This window comes from Oxyura jamaicensis, chromosome 6 (assembly GCF_011077185.1).
Source record: "Oxyura jamaicensis isolate SHBP4307 breed ruddy duck chromosome 6, BPBGC_Ojam_1.0, whole genome shotgun sequence".
NCBI classification, from domain to species: domain Eukaryota; kingdom Metazoa; phylum Chordata; class Aves; order Anseriformes; family Anatidae; genus Oxyura; species Oxyura jamaicensis.
The window spans coordinates 25,212,328-25,226,347 of NC_048898.1; the positions used below are offsets into that span (position 1 = coordinate 25,212,328).

General features: G+C 39.1%; 1 long non-coding RNA gene across 1 annotated transcript in view; it reads right to left on the bottom strand.

Annotated features, from left to right (window-relative positions):
* The window catches only part of LOC118169235, a 34,114-nt gene extending 22,770 nt beyond the window's left edge, over window positions 1-11,344 (bottom strand). Inside the window, exon 1 of the long non-coding RNA XR_004751969.1 lies at window positions 11,208-11,344. This is a non-coding gene — a long non-coding RNA (uncharacterized LOC118169235). The remainder of the gene's footprint in view (window positions 1-11,207) is intronic.
* Between the last annotated feature and the right edge of the window lie 2,676 nt (window positions 11,345-14,020).

Here is a 14,020-nt window from a genome sequence, read left to right on the forward strand (position 1 = left end):
TTTTGATTTTGGTTTTTAATGGTTATAATTCCCTAGTATATTACAAGAGAAAGATGCAAGAAAGAAGTTTCACATGATAGCTGAAAGAAGGAAGATGCTCAAACCCAGAGCAAAGGTTAACCCAGGGAACCCAGAATATCTGAGTCTCTGTGCCATTTAGAGAAACCATCTATCAGTCAAATGCAAGAATCAGTATCTGTGCTCTTTTCTGCAGTGGACAGAGGTAGATAATTTGTAAGGAAGAGCTGTCGGTGACATGACAAGATGAAATGGGACCTGAGCTCCATGTCCATGCACCAGCAAAACAGTCGTGTGGGACAACAAGGTCTCCAGCTGAGTCAAGGGAAATATTCAACTCCTGCACAGGTGAGAATGAGGGAATAGGAGCTGGAGCCAAAAATACGCTGTATGTTTCCACATTTCACAGCTCTTCTGGTTCAGATACACTAGTCTCCCTGCTCATTTCCCTCTCTTTTTTCTTATCCAATTAGCACCTCATTAACCATCTACCTACAGTGCCTCTAGCCTCAGCCATTTTTAGCCCCCTCATTACATGACACACAGCTTGATAATCACCACTGCAGGGGGCTCTGCAGATGCTCCGTAGAAAAATCAAGCTCCCTGAGTCGTGACCCTAAGCTCTCTTGGAGATGATTTCTTTGTTATGATTTTGTACATATGCAAACAGCTGCAGGCAACATAATCTATTTTGGGGTTTTATTCCCCTGATGATGCCACCTCTGCAGCAGGAGGAAGGAGCATATGACTGGGGACACTGGAATAACTTTCCATTGCTCAATAATCATGTTTCCCAATTCATCATTTTTCTTCATCATTTTGTAGACTGCAGCTAGCAGCACAGATTTATGGTCCTTCCATTAGTTTATACTGGAACTTCTTAGTGTTATCTTTTTGAAGCACAATACTGAGCAGTTCTGCAGTCTAAAGACAGTGATGATATGGATTGTGTTCCACCACTGCAGAGGAGCTCAGTGAAGGAAATTGGCCAAGTTCTGCAGAATTACTTGGCCTAAAGTGGGTCAGAAGTGTTCTCCATTTTATTTTTTAAAGGAACAAAATGCATAGTGAAGATCTTGAAATAAACATCCTGAAATCTGTGCCAGTTCTTTGCTTGGAGATCTTCCACAACCCTTGACCATCTGTTCCAGCAATCATACTGTTAGAAAGAGAGGATAAGAAAACCCAAAGCCCCCAGATGGGCAACAGTTGCCAATGTTTCTAAAGATCTTATGTGGCAATATGCTCATTTATCACCCACCATGCATGTGATCACATGTATCTCAACCTGAAAATTAAGCCACGGTCAGGAGATCAGAGAGCTGCCTCAGTTTCGCAGGAAGACTCCAGTCAATGTAAACATTGCTTTGGCATTCAGTATGAAATACTTCTCAGAAAGGAGTTTTATGGAGAAACATCAGGTGTAAAGCTATTGCTTTGTGACATGTGCATTTAAATAGACAATAAAGTACAGAATGACAGAACGATGGCTCTTTACTCAATTGTAGGCTGAGAACAAGGAAACCATCACACCTGCAGAGTCCAACTGAACTTTGGGCCTCCGGAGATTTGTCTCAAGCAAGTTTAGCTCTGTCCAGAGGGTGACTACAGGACCTGTGTGTTTCTATTACTGATGCTTATATGTAGCAGCTGCTTCCTGAGGCAATGTCTCAAGGGGAGAAAGAACACAGATATATGGAGAACAGAGGAAAATTAAGATAATACTTAATAGAACATTATTTAATCAAATGGGAACTGACTATAAGTTACAGCCACAGCGTTGTTGCATTTATCAATTATTTCTTGTGGATCTTAGAAACACAATAAATCAAAATATGATTCCATAGCCACCTGGAAAAAATGCTATTAGGACAGATGTGTAAATAAATGTGAAATAAATTTACAATAGCTAATCTTCTCTATTGTATTCAGAATCACAGGGGTGAGGAAAAATCCCTGAGAAAGCAGTATAGAGATTGCCCCTGGATAGCAAACGTTTCTGTCCTACCCCCACATATAGGGTAGCTAACCTAAGAGTCAATACCACAGCTCCAGAAATTCATGAATAATGTATTATATTATGAAATATTCAGCAGAATATGGGTTAATAATGCCAGTACAATCCAGGATAGACAGCCCTGCATTCATCATTTGCTAATGTTCAGCCTTGAGCCAGACCAGAGTGGGAGACACAAGATAAATGACAAAGAGCCAGACAGGTTCATAGTTAAAAACATGATAACTTACCACAGTCTTCCACTAGTGCTGAGCTGGAAAGGAGAGAAGATGATTTATAGACATTATCTTGGTTTATTTTTGTTTAAAAGCTTGGCAATGGAGAGTAAAGTGATACTGAAAAAGACTGTACAGGGTCCTGGTAGGAGACTTGATATATCCTTCTAAAATAGAGTTAGCAAATGTCTCTGTGAAGCCTTTTGAGCAAAATGGTGAGCCAGGAGGGAAATGATGTTTAAGTGATCAGTCTTTTACTGATGCTTTCACCTCTGTGGGGATACATACAACTGGAGGGAAGAGAGAGCCACTGAAACAGGCTGGTGTGAGGGCACCACAAAATCAGAACTTTCTTCAGTGTGCCACCTGTGTACTGAGTTAGAAATGTTGTATCACAGTGTTCATGGCCTCTATGGTCCCTATCCGTCCTTGGGGTGAAATCTGTGTCACCCAGCAGCCAGACAAAGATGGTATTTAACAAGATATTAAAGGAAAATAAGAGGGAAGTCAAGAGAGCTTGGCACCAGGTAGGCCTACCTAGTGGCAGAAATTCTTACCCTTCTTTTGTGCTTTCCTGAGAGTTAATTCTTTTTCTTTAAAATAGTCCATATAATCTTTTATACTATAGACTCACCTTAGAATAAAACAAAATAAAAATAATTAGAAATAAATAAATAAAATAAAATGCCCAATCCTGGGCAGAAAGGCAATAAACCTCTATGACTAAAAATGCTGAAAATTTGCTAAGCAAAAAGACAGTTTCATTCACACAGGCAAAGCCTGAGGAGACAGTCTGTGGTGGAATAACCTCCCTTAACTCTGCACTTTTTAGTAAGCTATCTGCCAGTGCCTGGTACAGGGGTCAAGCACTGGTGCAAGCCAGCATCAGGAGAGAAGTTAATTGGGAAGAGGATGTCATACATTTAAGTCCCAAGACATCTTGATATAGAGTACCACAAAAAAAAAAAAAAAAAAAAAAAAAAAAAAAAAAAAAAACACTTTCTGAAGTTCATGCCTTCTGGTTATGTTATTGTTTTTTAGAGAAGGAAAAAATATCTGAGTTAAACCTCCTCAATTTACCTTGTTCTGTTCAAATACAGCAAAGGTTTATGTAAATTTGTTATTTTCTTTAGAAGTGTCATCTGGCTTTTCTTTTTATTAAATATTAATACATTTGTCTAGGGAAAAAAAAATAATAATAAATAAATTCCTTCCTTGGCAAATCCTCCGGAAGTGGAAAGTTAAACTGAAGGAATTAGAGCTGGTATTGTCTTCTGGGGAATCTAATCAGAGCAGATCCTTCTTCTGGGCTAACTTTCATTACATAAAAGATTTCCTGTACTTTCCAGAGCCACAGTAGAGAACAGTCAAAGCAATAAAGTGAGCACAGAAAGTGACCACAGAATCAGAGTTTACAGCTAATCCTCTCTCCACGCTGAGAGCAGGGAAGGAAGGGAGGTCAAGGTACGGTTTGTGAAAATTTTGTAGCCACTTGTTCTGTTTCTGTAATTTGAGTGATATCTTGGAACTTTGTGCTTTGAAGAATGTGGAAATATCAGATTACTTCTGCTCTTTCTTTCCCTCCTTCCCCATAACTAAATAGAAAATGGTCGTGGTTCAGTGGACTTCTTTCCCTCCATGTCCCTTGATATCTCCATTTATATAGTCACTGCACTTAATTGCCAGATTTTTGGAGGTGTCAATTGCTCACGCACAAATTGGCCACATGACCTTCAGGTTGTGCCCAGCTGCCCCCAACACGCATTGGTGTCAGACACCTCCATACCACACAGGGGGGAGCCAGACCGGAGTATTCACTCGGCATCACATCCCTCAGGCCTTCACTTGAAACACAGACACCAAAGCATATCTCCAGTTCCTGCCTCCTCTGGGAGATGGTTTCCATCCATGAAAATTCAGCTGCTGTTTACCTTTATTTCACTTGACAACACTACCATATGCCAGGGCTCATTCCCTATCCCAGGCTGAGCTCCACCTCTCTTGGTGGCACTCCTAGCATTTCACCAATACCTTTTCTAAACACCACACTCATCCTCAGGTATCATCCTCTGTGCCCTCCATCTCCTCCCTGGTCTTTGATCTGTTCTAGCACAGAGAAGGCCATGGCAAGGAAACTCAGTGGTCATGTCGAGCTGTCTTGTCACACCTGAGAGCTAGAGCATTTATGGAAAGTCTTTGTACCATATCACTTGTAGCTGGTAACAATGTTATTACTTGAAAAGAAAACAAGGGTTTCCTCAAACTGGATTTTTAGAGTCTGCAAAGATTTTCTGATATTCATTTGAAAACAATGTGTATATATATATATATATATATATATATATATATATATATAAAATAATCATAATTATAAGTTGTTGATTAAGGTGATATTACTTCCTTCAATTACCCTCCAAGAACAAAGAAACCATTTCCCAACCATTCTGAGATTCATGCCCGGATCTCCTAGACCACAAATGTTCAGCTATTCCAGACTCTGTAAGGAATGTGCAACCTGCAGAAGCTCAGCCATCCCTATACTGTTCAGCTTCATGGCTCCACATTGCCATCATCCCTTCAGCTAGCTTAACCACTTCACAGGGTTTTCCCATTTCAGCTCTTGTTGCTTCGTCCTGCTGGTTCTCCTTCCTTTTTTGACTAAGCTGTCTCACTTTCTTTTCCACACACACACATGTACCTCTTTCCACAGACAATTGGACTAATAATTATTTCTGTGAGATTTCCACATGGATGATTTCCATTTTGTCAGTCACATATAATGACAGTAGTGCCTGTATCACCAAAGTAATCTCTACATCTCATGCCTGACCTTTCTCTTTGTTCTGATGAGAGTGGGGAACAAAAAAAAAGGTGTGGGGGGGAGGTAATAAAAGACATATCTCCTTGTGCTTTTCTTGCACACTGGATGCCTTCCTTTCTATTCTTGAATCCTTTCTGCATTTGAAATTCTGTATTGTTGTGATCTACAATAAAAGATCCATTTTGAGTGCCTGTGATGTGACTATTTCAGTCTCTCCCTTTTCAGCTCACACATTTTGTCCCCTTTCTTCTTGCCATTTTTGCAACAAAAGGAACCTTCTGTGTTATATCAAAGCAAGATCTTCCTAGGGAACCATTCAATTGACTTCCTTAGAGCCTCACATTGTGAGTGCTGCATGTAGAGGTTCTTCGAAACATACTGACACTAATATTTTAAAAGAGTTCTTTCTCCCCTTCTCTCCCACTGTCTCTGGTCAGGGGATCTGAACAGCATAAGGACTTAGATATTTTTTTCTCTTCTTTTTGTTTAAAGGGAATATGGCACAGGCATGCACAACTGCTGTAGACAATGAACAGAAGTGTGACAAAATCCTGAATACAAATATCAGCAATATGTGGAGAAGACTGGATCAAAACCCAACCACAGCAAGAAATTGCTCTTGCTTCAATTGTTATGAAACACATTTGTAGGCCCTTTTCAGTCACCTACTAAAGTACCAGACTTTATTCCATTTTGCTTCCCCAACACAGTAGAAGTCCTCTTGCATTTGGTTTTCTGACACTGGAGTAGAAGTCAGACAGTTCACACGGACAAAGAAATGTGACTTGGGGTTAAACTCAAATTGTCATTTGTATAAGTCCTGCTACTGCAGTATAATGAATGATTCCTTCCCACTGGCATGCATTCATTGTGAATATACCCTATTTGTTGAGTGTCTCAATTTCGTAAGTCAATTTTTTTGGATGGATGGATAAAAACTCTCCTAAGCAGGAGAAGGGTCAGCAGTCTTTTCCTTTGCCCACAAAGAGAACCCCAAGGCAGATAACGCAAGACCCCTTCTCGGTCCTAGGGGTCAGTTTTGGCTGTAGTCAGCAAGTAGCACATTAAGGCTTCCTTTCATTCTAAAGAGAGAGATGTCCTATCCAGAACCGTGAGTGTATGCATGTGTGTGTTAATATCAAAAGAAATTAAACTAATGATGCAAAATGAGTATGAAAATTTGCAACAGAACAATTTGATTGTTCTGGGAAAACACATCTCCCATTTTTAATCATGGTAATTAATTTCAAAGATTAAGAGGATTCATAGATGAAAATAAAGCATTAAGATTAGAAAAAGGATATGCATTTTACTGGGCATTTGGGTATTCACAGGATTTTTTTCATATTAATTTTAAAAACCACAGATGATGAAGATATAATACTAAAAATACTTAAAAATAATACTTAATATTTATATAATGTAGTGCTTTTCATCTTCAAAGTGTTCTGCAAATACTACCTCAGTTGCAGAAGACTTGAGAAGAAATGGATTTCACTTTATAAAAGTAAATGATTCAGTTACCCTTGCAACTGCAGACTAAAGAGATCTCTGCCATTCACTTCAAGCTAGAGGTAAGTATTAGACTAGAAGCAGATATACATCAAGGAAAGTTATTGTTGAAGAAGAAAAATCTAGCAATTTGGAACTATGAAAATGTAGTGTTAAGAAAATGGAGATAGGTATTCACATGCCTTCGTGGGTCAGACAAGGTGAAATTCATTCCTGTGCACAAAGGTTTGAGAGGGATGTAATTGGCACATAGATCCTATCTGACCTTCTGATGAATTCCACCTGCAGTCTCCAAATAAATGGATGCACATTACCTACTGCACAGCTCATTGTGAAACAAAACCATCTTTCTCCTTAGCTCATCTCAGCCCAACCATGAACATGTAAAGCCTAAAACATTTTTCCATGTTGTCCCAGTTAAAATGGACATGCAGCCAGCTTCATGAACAACTGAGTTTCTGCTCAGCATGTCCCAGCTGTCATGATCTGGTAACCAGATCCACCAGATGTTCCTCCCCAGATGTTTTCATTCCTGACTATGACACGATGTAAAGATCAGCCTCAAACTGCCTTTTGTGCCATCCACAAAGGAAGCTGCAGACATGCCCCTGCTATACTCCAGCAACACTGCGCTCACCCTCCCTTTTGTAGCCATGATGTAATGTTACTGGTATCAGATGTTTTGTAAACAGAGCTATGGAGATAAGTCATTACCCTCAATGTGCCCCTTTCACTTTTTATGAGCTCCTTAATACCTAAATTCCATCATAACTCAAGGATGATGGCGTTGACTATAATGTCAAAGAAAATGGGTAAAGCAAAACCAAAGTGCCCCTTTCTCCAACCCAGCCTCAAACTCATGTCTGAGGTCTCATTTGGAGCAGCTCCTGTTAGTCTCTCTGGAAAGCTCTTGCTTAGGTTGGAAATAGAAGCCCAGTACACCGAAATAATCTATCTGTACCTTCCAAACAGAAGATGCATGTAAAACATCCTATGATAACTGCAAGTCTCTTGGTGTTCTTTGCCAGGGCGGTGCCCAAGTCCTGACCATGGCAGTCCATCACAGCCACGCAGTTCATAGAGATAAACCTTGTGCTCTTGGGAGTAACACCAGGTTCACAACCACAGAGCTGGAGAACAGCTGTGAAAACAGCATCCAGCAAACCGTACACACATGTAGCTTAAAGAACCAGGAGAAAAGTGCATCCAAACCCTTTAGTTGCTTTAGTCTCAATTTGCTTCTCACACGGAAGCAAACAGGAGAAAGAAGCAGCACGTTGACTTCCTTGCTCACATATATACATTTAGTTTATTGTGTACACTAGTCTTTGCTTTCTAAAATTTCTCCTTATTAAGAACTCAAGAAAATTACAGCTGAAGAGCCCTTATCTATGCTGGGCTATAAGAAGTCAGCAAAAGACTTATTCAGCACTGATGGAGAAGAAGTGCCTCGCAGCTCCGCTTGAGTATGCAAGCGGAAGTCGGGTTCAAACAGGCTGGAATAATTATAATGAGTTGTTTGCGGTTCTGCTTGGCTGGGAGGTGTTTGTTGTCATGCTTTTTTAATTGCTGAGTCCTTCTGTAGCACAATTTACTTTCATTGGCTCGTTACAGTCACCCCTGACATTTAGAAAGAAACAGTTTGTGTGAGAGAGAGTGACTACTGGAACAGTTACTACCTGGTGAGCAGAATAATGTGCTGTGGAGAAAGGAAAATTCAAAAAAGGGTTGCATCTGAGGGATGCAAATGTAAAACCTCACTGGAACAGTTAAAGACAAACTCCTCAGGCACCTGAAAGTCAGCTAACGACACAATGCAGTAACTCTAATTTGATCATGTGTGCCATGTGCAGAGAAAATACACAATCCAAAACAGGACTTGGTCTACCTACTGCTTTAAAAGTATCAGAATAATAAATAGCTCTGAACTGAAAACTATTATGTGCCAACTCAGCCAGAACGGAGCATTTGAATTGGAGGGCTGTGGAAGACAGATATTTGGAACTATTAAAGGACATTTCACTATATAACATAAAAGCCACTCTCTTATTTTCAGTGAATACCAACTAAAAAAATAACTTGTCTTAACTGAAAAGTGGAAGCAGCTAAAGGTATGTGAGTATGCATGTGCTTAAATCATAAATACATATCCACTCAAAGGTAGTTCTATATACAGTGTATTATAGATATATTACATATATACACACACACACTCGCTGTAGTAGAAAAAAAAAAGGAAGAATAATAATAAATACATAGTTTAGATTTATTGAATAAAACCGCTAAGAGAAGGAAAATAACCAACTATACCAGTGGCTTATGATGTTTACTGCTTTCTTCCATGACACAAAGCAGTTTTTTCAGTGTCTTAGTCTAAGATCTCAAAAAGGGGGACCTGCATTGTCATGGGATGCTGACAAGTATTTTTTGGACTGTGCTGGGCTGAAGACGCAATTGAAGGTAATTTGGGTGAATGATTGAGTTGTCCTCTCTAGTCCTATCTAGTACAACAGAAAGAATCCTAGCCACAGAACTAATTTGTTATTACAGGACAGGGCTGTCAAAAAATGATCCTGGAAAAGCAGAACTGTTTGATCCATATATATTATGATGTTCAGGGCAATGAGTCAAGGATATCTTTCTAATCTAATATGAAAGTTCTGAGATGTTAAACAACAGCTATCTAAAGTTCAGCCTTTCCAAATCAATAAGAATAGATCACTTGCAATCAAGAGCTTTTACTCTGAATAAGGAAAGTACCCTAAAACACAGCAGCAAGTACAGAGCATCACCATACAGGATGCTGTCCAGCAGTGGCCACAGCATAGTGCCCAAATTCTGATGCCCAGGAGAGGAATCACAAGTACCACCAGGGTCAGGGCACCCCCCGTTAAGTGAAAGGTGCAGAGGAGCAATGCTTCCTTCTTCACTAAGAAAGCTCAGGCCTGACTCGATTTTGTTGACAAGGTCAGGATTCCTATCTCTGCATGTTATCTGTCCAATATTTGTACATCTAATCCCAGCTAATGCCAGAGTAGCAGAGGGGTAGAGGCCATTTGGTGTAGCCTATTGTAGTGGCTGAAGGCACTCATGATTGAAGGGCAACAGGATTCTCATGATGCTCGTGTAACCTCTCTCTTTTTAGGCCCTTCAACATTTAACCTGGGTGAGCTTTGCAGAATGCCCAGCTACCTGCATTCCGAAAGCTTGATCTACTCTGAAGTCTGGTTGAGATGACCCTAAGCAATCAGGACAGGATTTTTCTTGGAAACCATGCAAAAATGGAGTAGGAGATATAGATAACCAAACCAGAAGGTAATCTTATTTAGACAGGGATTTTATTTTGTTCATGACACTTCTATTCTGGGACAGCAGAAGAGGATATTCAAAGTCTTCCACTACCAGAATGATCTTTGCTATACAGCTTGCAATGTGTTAGGCTAGCATCCAATATCTTACTGAATGGGCTACAAACCATGCCTTGCTTTTGCTTCACAGGTTTCCACTGACTGGCAAGGGAAGAAGATTATCTTTTTTTTTAGACCTACTGATTATGGTGGAAAAAACAAACTTGTTTTTTCTCTTTTTTTCAAATCACAGCAACTAGCTTACTGAAAGTCAAAGCCTGCCTTTTTAGCTCTTGTCATGATTATAGTAGCCCCAAAACTCTAAATTATGAATGTGAATATCTATATCAGCTGTTAATCTGAGAGACAAGCTAAAAGGGAAGGAAGTCACACGCCCAGGGTGGGCCTAAGGTAAAAAATATACCTGCATCTATTTTAAAATATGAAAGAAGCTATCTCTGTTTACAATCCAACTAGTAAATATATATATATATATATAATAAGCCTTGACAGTATTGTGACTACACCATTTCTATTCTTGTAAAAACAGAATAAATACATTTGTGAAATTGCATTGCAAACTGAGTAATTGGAGGGCAAAGGGTTAAGAATCCTCAACATTAATCACTAAGCTTGCTGGATAAAACATCCAGAAAACACAGTTTTCCTCAGAAAACTCAGTTCCATCTTAATTTAAATGTTTTGGAGAAAAATAACTTTGAAAGAATTTTCTATAAAGGAAAGCAAAACGTGTGACTGAACCACATCAGCGTAAAATTCTGAATCTGACTGAGGGATCAGGGTGTGCCCCACCACTTTTTCTTTTGTTACAGGTTATTTCTCCTCACTGTAGTACAAGCCCCACAAGACAACTGAGATCTCTCTCTGTGTAACAGGATTACAGGCTTATTCTGCCAACAGAGACATTGTCAATAACCAAATCCCAGATTTTTAGTACACTCAAATACCTCCAGTAAGAGAAAGTCAAAACGTCATCTTAGAATAAAACATGTTGAAACAATGCAACTTGACATTTATAGAGTAAGGTTTCTGAATTTTTGGTTTCCAAAAGTTTTGATCTTTTAATTCTTATCCCAATTTTCAATGAAAACAAATATCTAAATATCAGACTTTCTCAAGGAAGCTTCATTTCAGCCCTTTCTAACAATAGGACAAAACTTTTATTTTTTTATTTTAAAAAAAAGGGGGGGGGGGCAAGTATGTGAACAAGATCTGACTTTACTTTCTATTGCTCACCTAGAAAACTTTTTACATACCCAGAAGACTTCACAGGTTTACAACCAGTCCCACATTTGTCCTTTCCACCAAAATTTTAACCCAGTTCAGGTTAAAGCTGGTTCTCAGAGGCAGGAGGAGCAGAAGTTTCCAGTCACTTGACTTCTTCCCTTTTGCAAACCCAATCACCCCCACAGAGCAGCTGCTGCAGGAAGAAGAGTTGTCTGCAGACATGGCCCAGCTGCCCAGGTCACCAGCCTCATCTGGGTGGTGCACCACAGCTGAATCTAACCTTGCTTTCTCTGTCTTCAGTTTGTCAGGTTTCCATAGCAAACTTCATGGGATAGAGGAAAGCCTTCTGCTATAAACTAAATTAGTTCTGCTTTACTGAATATCCAAAGCTTATGATATTTAACTTGCTGAAATTTTATTACCTTTAACAATCATATTACAAGAACCTGAAGTTTCAGCAAAATTAAGAGAAAACTGTTTATTCTAAGAAATGCTTGGGTTGGCAATCCAATAAACTCTCTAATAAGTTGCAAATTTAAGTCTTCACTGGACCACAACCAACAGTATAATTAGCCTGGTGCACAACTCAGCTCTTAATCATTGCACAAAGACCCTGTGAAGTGCACCTGGGTCTACCCTTCCAATGAACAGGTCTTCAAGATAAATTCTTTAAAAAATGAAGTTTTGAGCCTCCAGTGATACAACCCTAAACTGCTGTCATCTTCCATTTCTATTCTGCATTATTGTTGTTGTTCATTAATGTTCATTTGTTGTAACATAACTCCAGTGGAGGTGGGGCTACACCAAACCGTGCAGATACACAGCCAAGAACAGCTCCTGTCCCTAAAAAGCAAAAGCAAGCATAACAAAAGGACGAGAGGGGCTATTCTCATGTTAATAGACTGTAAAGTTTAGGAAGTGCTATGGTGTATTTTTGTTTTATTCTCACCACCTCTTAAAGCTAGAACTTTTGTTTCTTGTTAGAAAAAAAAACCTAGTCCACATGGTGTCAGAATAGTATAGTTGCATGGTCTTTTGTACAGCAAACATAAAAGACCTCTCCTGACTTCCTCCAGTTTTACACTAGATAGTATCTGTTGTCTTTAATAACATGTTTTTAGATCCATGCAAGTAAAAAGAGAACAAGACTATCTCCGTGAAAACATCAGGTTTTAATGTTGTTCATTTTTAGTGTAGAAATAGTGAGTAAAAATATCTGGAACAGAATTTCCCTGGCATAAGGAAAAATACATAAGGACAAGATTCATCATGGGCATTTTTCACTCCTCCAAAAGTTAGGTGTCCAAGTGCTTTACTTAGTCAGTAGAGGGGATTCTCTATGAAGGATCCAATCTCTTTTAAGTATCTGTCTTGGGATGAAATAAATCTTCACTGGAAATGTTTCTCCCTCACTCCATTGACTGTAAAGGAAATCTATACCTGTAGCTGAGGCTAGAAAACTAAAGTGATATGAATCCTATCACTGATCTTTGCATTTGTTAGGGGCCTACAAGACTGCAGATGTTTAATTTCACTATGAGACAGTGTTTCAATGAGTAGAGCAATATTCATCATCCACGGTGGGAGTCGAGGAGCCTGCACTGATACACCAGGTGAAAAGAGAAAGATCCCTTGTCTTTCAGAAACATATCCTGAAGACTCAGCACCTACAGCTTTGTGAGCAATTGTTTATTTTTTACATGATAGTTATACTGAAAAATCAAATCAGAATACTCCTTTTTATACAGAATGTTATTTTTCTTGGCAAGCTGCATCTGCTAAAGTGCAATATTTTGTTTAAAAACAACAACAACAAAAGTTTAATTTTATTTGTTTTACTTTTATGTTGTTTATTTAATTTAAGCACAGACAGTGTTGTTCCCCTCAAATTGAAAATCTGGTGCCTTCTGTGCATAATAAAACAAACATTTTCGTTTTTTTTTTCCAAATATGATCCTCAGCCAAATAAGAATAATTTTGGTTAACACAAAGTTTCTGTTTTCAACAAGGAAATTATTCATCCAAAAAGGCTAGAAACATTACAATCGTTAACTAATTATGGCTTGTGATATCCCCAGTGCAGTGGTAAGAGGACATTTTCCATCTTATTAAATTCTGGCTGGACTGGAATCAATGTATTTGCAAAGACTGATGAAGCATCAGATCTTTTGAACATGACCCTGTGCAACATGTTCCAAGGTAGCAATTTGCTGAAAAGAACAGATGTTTTCTTTGTACTTGTATAAAGTCTGGCATGGGTTGGCTGCAGTATGTGTTCCATCAAGCTTCATGCTATAACATTTGATGCTACAAGGGCTCTGAGATCAAGAATATGTGTCAATTTATGTCACTGAGAGCAGCTACCCATTTATCCACAAACAACATTCCTGCAATGTTCTTAAAGGCATCTGGCATGGTCTTGGCTGTGGTTGACAAGAGGCATGCTTGCAGCAGTGTGTAACTGCATCTAGCTTAAAGTGTCTTTATGAAAACTGTCTCACAGTATGCTTTGCAGAGACAAATGCAATTAAAAGATACAACAGAAATCTATCAGGTGAAAGACAAAGTGGTCCAGGAGAGGAGAAAAGGTACTTTCACCTTGAGATCAGTGTGAGATTCTTCATGTCAGAAGCGCCCTATGAGAAGGGTCTTTCACCACAAAGGGCAGAAACCTACCTTTTGGGGAAGGGCACTACCTAATTCATTTCCAATAAAAGAAAAGGAGCTAGGCAGTGCCAGTATACACAACATCAATTTACAGCAGTGTGAAACTTCACAGAGTTTAGTTTAGTTTTGTCTTCTTTTGTTTTGTTGGTTTTTTTTGCTGGTGAGGGTTAGGATA